At 46.6% G+C, this 13475-nt stretch overlaps 1 pseudogene; it reads left to right on the plus strand.

Moving 5' to 3' along the window:
• The window catches only part of LOC112237923, a 294281-nt pseudogene that overhangs the window by 131756 nt on the left and 149050 nt on the right, over positions 1-13475 (plus strand).

Raw genomic sequence — 13475 nt, forward strand, 5'->3', positions numbered from 1 at the left:
AACGGCAAACGTTGTTTAGGATCCATCCTCAAGGTGTTTTTAACATATATATTCGATAATATATCCGTTGAGGCAATTGGTTTCTCATAAGAAGCGATTGGAAAAATGGCTACCTCAGTATTTTATGCAAGATTTTCTGCGGGAGACACCATGTGACTACATGCATAGTCGAGCATCTTTTCGTGACAAAATATCTTGTTTAAAACGGGAACGTTTTTCATCCAAAATTTAGAATCGCGCCCCCTAACACTTAACTGGTTAAATGAACCTCTAGGCTTTCTGCCACCCACATATTGGTGCTTCATGATTGGTGATCCGTGATTGGTGCTTCATGATTGGTGCTTCATGATTGGTGCTTCATGATTGGTGCTTCATGATTGGTTCTTCGTGATTGTTTTTTTATGATTGGTGATTCATAATTGGTTCTTCAGATTCACTTAATAAATATTTGCTATCATACTGTATGTATTTACAGATAATGTGTGTGTGTGTGTTCTCTATGTTAAAGTGTGTGTGTGTGTGTGTGTGTGTGTGTGTGTGTTCTCTATGTTAAATGGTGTGTGTTCCTGTGTTGCAGTGCCACCCTCCTGGGTGTATTAATCTGTGTGTTCCTGTGTTGCAGTGCCACCCTCCTGGGTGTATTAATCTGTGTGTTCCTGTGTTGCAGTGCCACCCTCCTGGGTGTATTAATCTGTGTGTTTCTGTGTTGCAGTGCCACCCTCCTGGGTGTATTAATCTGTGTGTTCCTGTGTTGCAGTGCCACCCTCCTGGGTGTATTAATCTGTGTGTGTGTGTGTTGCAGTGCCACCCTCCTGGGTGTATTAATCTGTGTGTTCCTGTGTTGCAGTGCCACCCTCCTGGGTGTATTAATCTGTGTGTTCCTGTGTTGCAGTGCCACCCTCCTGGGTGTATTAATCTGTGTGTTTCTGTGTTGCAGTGCTACCCTCCTGGGTGTATTAATCTGTGTGTTTCTGTGTTGCAGTGCCACCCTCCTGGGTGTATTAATCTGTGTGTTCCTGTGTTGCAGTGCCACCCTCCTGGCGTTCCTGGTTGATCTGTTGAAGAGCTCCGTGGCCATGCAGGAACAGATGCTGGGGGGAAAAGGATTCCTGGTGATCGGGTACCTGCTGGAGAAGGTAAACATTCGCTCACAATACGACTGATTGAGTTACTGATTTGATTGATTCTCTCCCTCTTCTCTCTCCAGTCGTCCAGGGTCCACATCACCAGAGCGGTGTTAGATCAGTCCTTATGGTTTGATTGATTGATTGACAGGTTGACTCTCTCTCTCTCCCTCGTCTCTCTCTAGTCGTCCAGGGTCCACATCACCAGAGCGGTGTTAGATCAGTCCTTATGGTTTGATTGATTGATTGACAGGTTGTCTCTCTCTCTCCCTCGTCTCTCTCTAGTCGTCCAGGGTCCACATCACCAGAGCGGTGTTAGATCAGTCCTTATGGTTTGAATGATTGATTGACAGGTTGACTCTCTCTCTCTCTCCCTCGTCTCTCTCCAGTCGTCCAGGGTCCACATCACCAGAGCGGTGTTAGATCAGTCCTTATGGTTTGAATGATTGATTGACAGGTTGACTCTCTCTCTCCAGTCGTCCAGGGTCCACATCACCAGAGCGGTGTTAGATCAGTCCTTATGGTTTGAATGATTGATTGACAGGTTGACTCTCTCTCTCTCTCCCTCGTCTCTCTCTCCAGTCATCCAGGGTCCACATCACCAGAGCGGTGTTAGATCAGTCCTTATGGTTTGAATGATTGATTGACAGGTTGACTCTCTCTCTCTCCCTCGTCTCTCTCCAGTCATCCAGGGTCCACATCACCAGAGCGGTGTTAGATCAGTCCTTATGGTTTGAATGATTGATTGACAGGTTGACTCTCTCTCTCTCCAGTCGTCCAGAGTCCACATCACCAGAGCGGTGCTGGAACAGTTCTTGTCCTTTGCTAAGTACCTGGACGGGTTAACACACGGAGCGCCGCTACTCAAACAGCTGTGTGACCACGTCCTCTTCAACGCTGCCATCTGGATACACACACCCGCTAAGGTAGGGAGAGAGAGAGTGAGAGTGTCCTGATCTACAGTACCGTCTGGATACACACAGCCCGTATAGTTCTGCCCAGATCCTATAATCTTTCTCCAGAGCTGATTCCCCACAGCAACTGGAAGGAAGATTTGTTGTGAGAGAGACAAGGAATAAAAGAAAAGTGTGTAAAATGACAGGGGTAGAAGAAAAGAACGTGAGAGAGAATATAGAAGAGATAACAGCTGAAAAGAGAGATGCAGTGGGGGGAGGGGAAAGACAGAGGAGATGGAAGAGAGAGGATATAGAAGAGAGAGCAGGAGAGAGGAGATGGAAGAGAGAGCAGGAGAGAGGAGATGGGAGAGAGAGGATATAGAAGAGAGAGCAGGAGAGAGGAGATGGAAGAGAGAGCAGGAGAGAGGAGATGGAAGAGAGAGGATATAGAAGAGAGAGCAGGAGAGAGGAGATGGAAGAGAGAGCAGGAGAGAGGAGATGGGAGAGAGAGGATATAGAAGAGAGAGCAGGAGAGAGGAGATGGAAGAGGGAGGATATGGAAGAGAGAGTAGGAGAGAGGAGGTGGAAGAGAGAGGATATAGAAGAGAGAGCAGGAGAGAGGAGGTGGAAGAGAGAGGAGGTGGAAGAGAGAGGATATAGAAGAGAGAGCAGGAGAGAGGAGATGGAAGAGAGAGAGAGGATGGATTCAGCTCTTGAGCTGGCTAATGTCAGTTCTGAATTAGCTGTTGCACTAGTGGGTATAGTGTCAGTCCAGTGTGTTCGACTACCACTATGTTAGGAGACACCTCGTTAGGAGACACCTCGTTAGGAGACACCTCGTTAGGAGACACCTCGTTAGGAGACACCTCGTTAGGAGACACCTCGTTAGGAGACACCTCGTTAGGAGACACCTCGTTAGGAGACACCTCGTTAGGAGACACCTCGTTAGGAGACACCTAAAGATATTTCTAATTACCCTTGATGGTGGCAGTGTGTGTGAGGGGGCTAAGGATGTGGGAGTGGGAGCAAGCTGTGTGTGTGTGTGTGTGTGTGTGTGTGTGTGTGTGTGAGAGAGAGACACGGGAGAGAGGGAGACGGGGGGAGAGAATGAGCGAGGAATAGAAAGGTTTTAAATATCTGAACTTAGATGGTGTTTGTGTAAACTCCTCAGATGAGCCTGAGGTGGTAAGAAAAATACTTTAGATATGGTAGTTAGAGACCAATAGTTATGTAGAGAAGAGCAGGACCAATAGTTATGTAGAGAGGAGCAGGACCAATAGTTATGTAGAGAAGAGCAGGACCAATAGTTATGTAGAGAAGAGCAGGACCAATAGTTATGTAGAGAGGAGCAGGACCAATAGTTATGTAGAGAAGAGGACAGTTATGACCAATAGTTATGTAGAGAAGAGCAGGACCAATAGTTATGTAGAGAAGAGCAGGACCAATAGTTATGTAGAGAAGAGCAGGACCAATAGTTATGTAGAGAAGAGCAGGACCAATAGTTATGTAGAGAAGAGCAGGACCAATAGTTATGTAGAGAAGAGCAGGACCAATAGTTATGTAGAGAAGAGCAGGACCAATAGTTATGTAGAGAGGAGCAGGACCAATAGTTATGTAGAGAGGAGCAGGACCAATAGTTATGTAGAGAGGAGCAGGACCAATAGTTATGTAGAGAGGAGAGCAGGACCAATAGTTATGTAGACCAATAGTTATGTAGAGAGGAGCAGGACCAATAGTTATGTAGAGAGGAGCAGGACCAATAGTTATGTAGAGAAGAGCAGGACCAATAGTTATGTAGAGAGGAGCAGGACCAATAGTTATGTAGAGAAGAGCAGGACCAATAGTTATGTAGAGAAGAGCAGGACCAATAGTTATGTAGAGAGGAGCAGGACCAATAGTTATGTAGAGAAGAGCAGGACCAATAGTTATGTAGAGAGGAGCAGGACCAATAGTTATGTAGAGAAGAGCAGGACCAATAGTTATGTAGAGAAGAGCAGGACCAATAGTTATGTAGAGAGGAGCAGGACCAATAGTTATGTAGAGAGGAGCAGGACCAATAGTTATGTAGAGAGGAGCAGGACCAATAGTTATGTAGAGAAGAGCAGGACCAATAGTTATGTAGAGAAGAGGACAGGATGTAGAGAAGAGCAGGATAGTTATGGACCAATAGTTATGTAGAGAGAGCAGGACCAATAGTTATGTAGAGAAGAGCAGGACCAATAGTTATGTAGAGAAGAGCAGGATCAATAGTTATGTAGAGAGGAGCAGGACCAATAGTTATGTAGAGAGGAGCAGGACCAATAGTTATGTAGAGAAGAGCAGGACCAATAGTTATGTAGAGAAGAGCAGGACCAAAACGTAGTTTTTAAATGAAGCAAACGGGGTGAACATCAGATTATTAGAGAGATCCTGAGTTTAGTTCAGTGAGAGCGGTTTAGGATTTTGCGTTGGATCAAACCATGTTTGGCATTGATTAATGCATCAGTGGGAGGGCCCACAGGAATACTGGGGAATTGATTAATGCATCAGTGGGAGGGCCCACAGGAATACTGGGGAATTGATTAATGCATCAGTGGGAGGGCCCACAGGAATACTGGGGAATTGATTAATGCATCAGTGGGAGGGCCCACAGGAATACTGGGGAATTGATTAATGCGTCAGTGGGAGGGCCCACAGGAATACTGGGGAATTGATTAATGCATCAGTGGGAGGGCCAACAGGAATCTGGGGAATTGATTAATGCATCAGTGGGAGGGCCAACAGGAATACTGGGGAATTGATTAATGCATCAGTGGGAGGGCCAACAGGAATACTGGGGAATTGATTAATGCATCAGTGGGAGGGCCAACAGGAATACTGGGGAATTGATGAATGCATCAGTGGGAGGGCCCACAGGAATACTGGGGAATTGATTAATGCATCAGTGGGAGGGCCAACAGGAATACTGGGGAATTGATTAATGCATCAGTGGGAGGGCCCACAGGAATACTGGGGAATTGATTAATGCATCAGTGGGAGGGCCCACAGGAATACTGGGGAATTGATTAATGCATCAGTGGGAGGGCCCACAGGAATACTGGGGAATTGATTAATGCATCAGTGGGAGGGCCCACAGGAATACTGGGGAATTGATTAATGCATCAGTGGGAGGGCCCACAGGAATACTGGGGAATTGATTAATGCATCAGTGGGAGGCCAACAGGAATACTGGGGAATTGATTAATGCATCAGTGGGAGGGCCCACAGGAATACTGGGTAATTGATTAATGCATCAGTGGGAGGGCCCACAGGAATACTGGGGAATTGATTAATGCATCAGTGGGAGGGCCCACAGGAATACTGGGGAATTGATTAATGCATCAGTGGGAGGGCCCACAGGAATACTGGGGAATTGATTAATGCATCAGTGGGAGGGCCCACAGGAAGAGTTGAGAGGTCATGTCACATGCTCACTTGTAAAAATCTTAAGAAATGACTATTCGGAAAGGTGGAAATTAGCTGAGTTTTTGGCACGATGCAAACCTTCACTTTTTCCACATTTTGTTACGTTACAGCCGTATTCTAAAATTTATTAAGTAGTTGTTTTTCATCATCAATCTACACACAATACCCCATTCTGACATCACAATACCCCATTCTGACTTCACAATACCCCATTCTGACATCACAATACCCCATAATGACAAAACAAAAACAGATTTTTATACATTTTTGCAAATTTATTAAAAACAAAAACTGAAATATCACATTTACATAAGTATTCAGACCCTTTACTCAGTACTTTGTTGAAGCACCTTTGGCAGCGATTACAGCCTTGAGTCTTCTTGGGTATGATGCTACAAGCTTGGCACACCTGTATTTGGGGAGTTTCTCCCATTCTTCTCTGCAGATTCTCTCAAGCTCTGTCAGGTTGGATGAGGAGCGTCGCTGCACAGCTATCAGGTCTCTCCAGAGAAGTTTGATTGGGTTGAAGTCGGGGCTCTGGCCACTCAAGGACATTGAGACTTGTCGTGAAGCTACTCCTGCATTGTCTTGGCAGTGTGCTTAGGGTCATTGTCCTGTTGGAAAGTTAACCTTTGCCCCAGTCTAAGGTCCTGAGCGCTCTGGAGCAGGTTTTCATCAAGGATCTCTCTGTACTTTGTTCCGTTCACCTTTCCCTTGATCCTGAAGACATGAAAGGAGGGTAGAGGACATGAGAGGAGGGTAGAGGACAGGACATGAGAGGAGGGTAGAGGACATGAGAGGAGGGTAGAGGACATGAGATGAGGGTAGAGGACATGAGATGAGGGTAGAGGACATGAGATGAGGGTAGAGGACATGAGAGGAGGGTAGAGGACATGAGAGGAGGGTGGAGGACATGAGAGGAGGGTGGAGGACATGAGAGGAGGGTGGAGGACATGAGAGGAGGGTGGAGGACATGAGAGGAGGATGGAGGACATGAGAGGAGGATGGAGGACATGAGAGGAGGATGGAGGACATGAGAGGAGGGTGGAGGACAGGAGGGGAGGATGGAGGACAGGAGGGGAGGGTGGAGGACAGGAGGGGAGGATGGAGGACAGGAGGGGAGGATGGAGGACAGGAGGGGAGGATGGAGGACATGAGGGGAGGGTGGAGGACAGGAGAGGAGGGTGGAGGACATGAGAGGAGGGTGGAGGACATGAGAGGAGGGTGGAGGACATGAGAGGAGGGTGGAGGACATGAGAGGAGGGTGGAGGACATGAGAGGAGGAGGGGAGGACAGGAGGGGAGGATGGAGGACATGAGAGGAGGGTGGAGGACAGAGGGGAGGATGGAGGACAGGAGGGGAGGATGGAGGACAGGAGGGGGAGGATGGAGGACAGGAGGGAGAGGATGGAGGACAGGAGGGGAGGATGGAGGACAGGAGGGGGAGGATGGAGGACATGAGAGGGAGGGAGGGTGGAGGACATGAGAGGAGAGGAGGGTGGAGGACATGAGAGGAGAGGAGGGTGGAGGACATGACATGAGAGGAGGGTGGAGGACATGACATGAGGGTGGAGGACATGAGGGGAGGGTGGAGGACATGAGGGAGGGTGGAGGACGGGAGGGGAGGGTAGAGGACGGGAGGGGAGGGTAGAGGACGGGAGGGGAGGGTAGAGGACGGGAGGGGAGGGTAGAGGACGGGAGGGGAGGGTAGAGGACATGAGAGGAGGGTGGAGGACATGAGGGAGGGTAGAGGACGGGAGGGGAGGGTAGAGGACGGGAGGGGAGGGTAGAGGACGGGAGGGGAGGGTAGAGGGACGGGAGGGGGGGGCAGAGGACGGGAGAGAGGAGGGTAGAGGACGGGAGGGGAGGGTAGAGGACATGAGAGGAGGGTGGAGGACATGAGAGGAGGGTAGAGGACAAGAGAGGAGAGGAGGGTAGAGGACAAGCAAGGAGGGGGGTAGAGGACAACACCTTCAGTTGATAGTTGCTGTGTCTCTCTCTCTCCTCCCTGTATGTGTTACGGGTTTCTCCCTCCAGGTCCAGTTGTCCCTGTACACCTACCTGTCTGCGGAGTTCATTGGGACGTCGACCATCTACAGCACCATCCGTCGCGTCGGTACCGTGCTGCAGCTGATGCACACGCTGAAGTACTACTACTGGGTCAGCAACCCACTGGAGAGCAGCGGCATCACACCTAAAGGACTGGGTAGGTACACACACACACACACACACACACGCACACACACAGATGGGTAACGTCACACACAGATGGGTAACGTCACAGACAGATGGGTAACAGATGGGTAACGTCACAGACAGATGGGTACCGTCACAGACAGATGGGTAACGTCGTCACACAGATGGGTAACAGATGGGTAACGTCACACAAAGATGGGTAACGTCACACACAGATGGGTAACGTCACACACAGATGGGTAACGTGGGTAACACACAGATGGGTAACGTCACACACAGATGGGTAACGTCACACAGAGATGGGTACACAGAGATGTGTAACGTCACACACAGATGGGTAACGTCACACACATATGGGTAACGTCACGGGCAGATGGGTAACGTCACACACAGGTGGGTAACGTCACACACAGATGGGTAACGTCACACACAGATGGGTAACGCCACACACAGATGGGTAACGTCACACACAGATGGGTAACGTCACACACAGATGGGTAACGTCACACACAGATGGGTAACGTCACACACAGATGGGTAACGTCACACACAGATGGGTAACGTCACACACAGATGGGTAACGTCACAGACAGATGGGTAACGTCACGGGCAGATGGGTAACGTCACATGTTGTTTCCTAGATCCCGTGTGGACCTGAATGAAACGTTGTGTTGATGTTTTCTGTGTGTTGATGGAATGACTGAATGTTTTCTGTGTGTTGATGGAATGACTGAATGTTTTCTGTGTGTTGATGGAATGACTGAATGTTTTCTGTGTGTTGATGGAATGACTGAATGTTTTCTGTGTGTTGATGGAATGACTGAATGTTTTCTGTGTGTTGATGGAATGACTGAATGTTTTCTGTGTGTTGATGGAATGACTGAATGTTTTCTGTGTGTTGATGGAATGACTGAATGTTTTCTGTGTGTTGATGGAATGACTGAATGTTTTCTGTGTGTTGATGGAATGACAATGTTTTCTGTGTGTTGATGGAATGACTGAATATTTTCTGTGTGTTGATGGAATGACTGAATGTTTTCTGTGTGTTGATGGAATGACTGAATGTTTTCTGTGTGTTGATGGAATGACTGAATGTTTTCTGTGTGTTGATGGAATGACTGAATGTTTTCTGTGTGTTGATGGAATGACTGAATGTTTTCTGTGTGTTGATGGAATGACTGAATGTTTTCTGTGTGTTGATGGAATGACTGAATGTTTTCTGTGTGTTGATGGAATGACTGAATATTTTCTGTGTGTTGATGGAATGACTGAATGTTTTCTGTGTGTTGATGGAATGACTGAATATTTTCTGTGTGTTGATGGAATGACTGAATGTTTTCTGTGTGTTGATGGAATGACTGAATGTTTTCTGTGTGTTGATGGAATGACTGAATATTTTCTGTGTGTTGATGGAATGACTGAATGTTTTTTTAAATAATGTTGTATTACCGTTTTTCTAACGTTGAATTAACATGAATTTAAATTCCGTTGATGTTATATTAACGTTGTTTTAATGTTGTCTGTGTGCAGATGGACCGAGGCCATCCCAGAAGGAGATCGTCTCTCTCAGAGCCTTCATTCTGCTGTTCCTCAAACAACTCATACTCAAGGTAACGTGACTGTTTTACATACTACATACTACATACAACACACCATAACTACTTCATCCAGTAGTTCCTCATACAACTGATACTCAAGGTACTGAACTACATAGATTTTTATTAGGGATGTCACAGTTTATTCAGTTAACTCAAGGTAACTTTTTTAGTTTTTTTCCAGCAATTAATCACATTGTCTGAAAGCATTGAAAATACTCTGAGAATATCCAACACTCTGAGAAAATCCAACACTCTGAGAACATCCAACACTCTGAGAACATCCAACACTCTGAGAACATCCAACACTCTGAGAACACCCAACACTCTGAGAACATCCAACACTCTGAGAACACCCAACACTCTGAGAACACCCAACACTCTGAGAACATCCAACACTCTGAGAACATCCAACACTCTGAGAACATCCAACACTCTGAGAACATCCAACACTCTGAGAACACCCAACACTCTGAGAACACCCAACACTCTGAGAACACCCAACACTCTGAGAACACCCAACACTCTGAGAACACCCAACACTCTGAGAACATCCAACACTCTGAGAACACCCAACACTCTGAGAACACCCAACACTCTGAGAACATCCAACACTCTGAGAACACCCAACACTCTGAGAACACCCAACACTCTGAGAACACCCAACACTCTGAGAACATCCAACACTCTGAGAACATCCAACACTCACCGTCTATACTGAGAACATCCAACACTCTGAGAACATCCAACACTCTGAGAACATCCAACACTCTGCACGCAGTGGAGAACGTTCTGCTGCCTGCAACATCCTCCAGCATGACCGGTTTGGCGGTGGGTCAGTCATGGTGTGGGCTGGCATTTCTTTTGGGGGACGCACAGCCCTCCATGTGCTCGCCAGAGGTAGCCTGACTGCCATTAGGTACCGAGATGAGATCCTCAGACCCCTTGTGAGACCATATGCTGGTGCGGTTGGCCCTGGGTTCCTCCTAATGCAAGACAATGCTAGACCTCATGTGGCTGGAGTGTGTCAGCAGTTCCTGCAAGAGGAAGGTATTGATGCTATGGACTGGCCCGCCCGTTCCCCAGACCTGAATCCAATTGAGCACATCTGTGACATCTGTGACATCATGTCTCACTCCATCCACCAACGCCACGTTGCACCACAGACTGTCCAGGAGTTGGCGGATGCTTTAGTCCAGGTCTGGGAGGAGATCCCTCAGGAGACCATCCGCCACCTCATCGGGAGCATGCCCAGGCGTTGTAGGTAGGTCTTACAGGCACGTGGAGGCCACACACACTACTGAGCCTCATTTTGACTTGTTTTAAGGACATTACATCAAAGTTGGATCAGCCTGTAGTGTGGTTTTCCACTTTAATTTTGTACTGTGACTCCAAATCCAGACCTCCATGGGTTGATACATTTGATTTCCATTGATAATTTTTGTGTGATTTTGTTGTCAGCGCATTCAACTATGTAAAGAAAAAAAGTATTTAATACAAATATTTTCATTCATTCAGATCTAGGATGTGTTATTTTAGTGTTCCCTTTATTGTTTTGAGCAGTGTATATATAATGTAGTTTCCAGTTTACATAAGAGTCCAGTGAAGTTCCTTGAGGGCTGTCTTGGTGTCTGTTTGAGGGGGAATGTACACAGCTGTGAATATCATTTACGAGAATTCTCTTGGTAGGTAGAATTGCCAGCCCTTCCTCTTCCCAGAGAGGTGATTATCTCTGAAGCTTGGAGAAGCACAGTGGCTGAACCGATTCTGATTCTGTTTCCGTGAAACATAGAATGTTACCATCTCTGATGTCTCTATGGAAGGCAACCGTTGATTTTTAATCTACCTTGTTGTCAAGAGACTGGACATTGGAGAATACTCTGGAGGGTTGAGCCATGAGCCCGTCTATGGAGCCTGACCAGAAGGCCGCTCCATCAGCCCCTTCTGCGGCGCCGTTGTTTTGGGTCTCCGGCTGGGATCCGATCCGTTGTCCTGGGTGGTGGTGGTCCATACAGAGGATCTGATCCATTGTCCAATGTTATCATTGACCTTTCCGATACGTAGTTCTGTTCTTGGGCACCATACAGCTCTGTGATGAAGACATCTTTTTCATGTCACTCCTCCTCTCCAATCATCTCTTCTCCTCTCTCTCCTCCTCTCTCTCTCCTCTCCTCTCTCTCCTCTCCTCTCTCTCTTCTCCTCTCTCTCTTCTCCTCTCTCTCTTATCCTACTCTCTCCTCTCCTCTCTCTCTTCTCCTCTCTCTCTTCTCCTACTCTCTCCTCTCCTCTCTCTCCTCTCGTCTCTCTCTTCTCCTCTCTCATCTCCTCTCTCTCTTCTCCTCTCTCTCTTCTCCTCTCTCTTCTCATACTCTCTCCTCTCATACTCTCTCCTCTCCTCTCTCTCTTCTCCTCTCTCTCTCCTCCTCTCTCTCTCCTCCTCTCTCTCTCTCCTCATCTCTCTCTCCTCATCTCTCTCTCCTCATCTCTCTCTCTCCTCTCTCTCTCCTCCTCTCTCTTCTCCTCTCTCTCTCCCCCCTCTCTCTCCTCCCTCTTCCCCTCTCTCCCCCTCTCTCTTCCCCCTCTCTCCCCCTCTCTCTCCCCCTCTCTCTCCCCCTCTCTCTCCCCCTCTCTCTTCCCCTCTCTCTTCCCCCTCTCTCTTCCCCTCTCTCTTCCCCCTCTCTCTCCCCTCTCTCTTCCCCCTCTCTCTTCCCCCTCTCTCCCCCCTCTCTCTCCCCCTCTCTCTCCCCCTCTCTCCCCCCTCTCTCTCCCCCTCTCTCTCCCCCTCTCTCTCCTCCTCTCCTCACTCTGTTGGTTTGTTTACTTGTCTGTTTGTTTGTCTCAAGCCCCCTGGGGGGGTTCTGGGTAATCGGAGGTGTGAAGAATTGTATGATGGACCAGTGCTCTAAAAAGTATGTGTGTGTGCGATACCGTGTGTGTGTTGTTGACAGGAAGTGGTTAGTGTGGTTGCCAAGCAACGCCTCTCATCTGTTAAAAATAATTTTCACTTTATCCCTCTTTCCCCCCTTTTGACTTTTTTTCATTATTGTTTCAGGTGAATCATGTCTCTCTCTCCGTCCTCTGTAGCCGCGGGTGTTTTAAAACCCAAACAGTAAACACACATATGTGATACGGGTTGGGACAACATTTTCATAAATGTAATTGTTTCCACTCTGAGATGCCGAGGGCTTTATTTTTTATTTAACCTTTATGTAAAAACAAGTTCATGTTTACAATGACGGCCTATCCCGAGCCAATTGTGCGCCGCCCTATGGGACGGACGAGATACAGCCTGGATTCGAACCGGGGTGTCTGCAAATCAAATTGTTTCAACTAATTATTATTAAGTAGCATTTTTTATTTTTTATTTTAGGTCCAAGTGTTACCCGAACAAATAAATAAATAATGAATAAATATTAATAAATATATATATATTATAATAAATCAAATAAATATATCTCCAAGTTGAGAAAACGTAGGAAAAAAATCAGTAAATTTAAAAGTGTCTTGTCTATTTGAGCATTTTATCTAAAAAATGACTGGTCACACAAACAGTGCTTTTAACATCCAATGTTTTCAACTTAATAAATTATTTTAATTGTTCCATTTATACAGTCATTAATATTCAACATGTCCTCACCTGGGATATGAACTCACAACCTCTTGGTTCACAGCCATTCCAATCTTCCTGCTTAGTCATTAATATTCAACATGTCCTCACCTGGGATATGAACTCACAACCTTTTGGTTCACAGCCATTCCAATCTTCCTGCTTAGTCATTAATATTCAACATGTCCTCAACTGGGATTTGAACTCACAACCTTTTGGTTCACAGCCATTCCAATCTTCCTGCTTAGTCATTAATATTCAACATGTCCTCACCTGGGATTTGAACTCACAACCTTTTGGTTCACAGCCATTCCAATCGTCCTGCTTAGTCATTAATATTCAACATGTCCTCACGTGGGATTTGAACTCACAACCTCTTGGTTCACACTTGGTCACCATATTATTAGTGCCTCCTCTCATCATTCATTTAATGTAATTTATCTCAGCAATATGAGAGTTTTTCTGTATAATTGTTACATGTTGCTGGGGCAACCTGTTTTAAATGTTAGTCCTGAATCACTATGATAAATATAATTTATTTTTAACAAAAGCTGAGATTTCCTTTGAAGTCCAAAGTGTAGCAATACAGGTGAAATCAGTTACTGACATGGTGG

The sequence above is a fragment of the Oncorhynchus tshawytscha genome, linkage group LG30 (assembly GCF_018296145.1).
Source record: "Oncorhynchus tshawytscha isolate Ot180627B linkage group LG30, Otsh_v2.0, whole genome shotgun sequence".
NCBI classification, from domain to species: domain Eukaryota; kingdom Metazoa; phylum Chordata; class Actinopteri; order Salmoniformes; family Salmonidae; genus Oncorhynchus; species Oncorhynchus tshawytscha.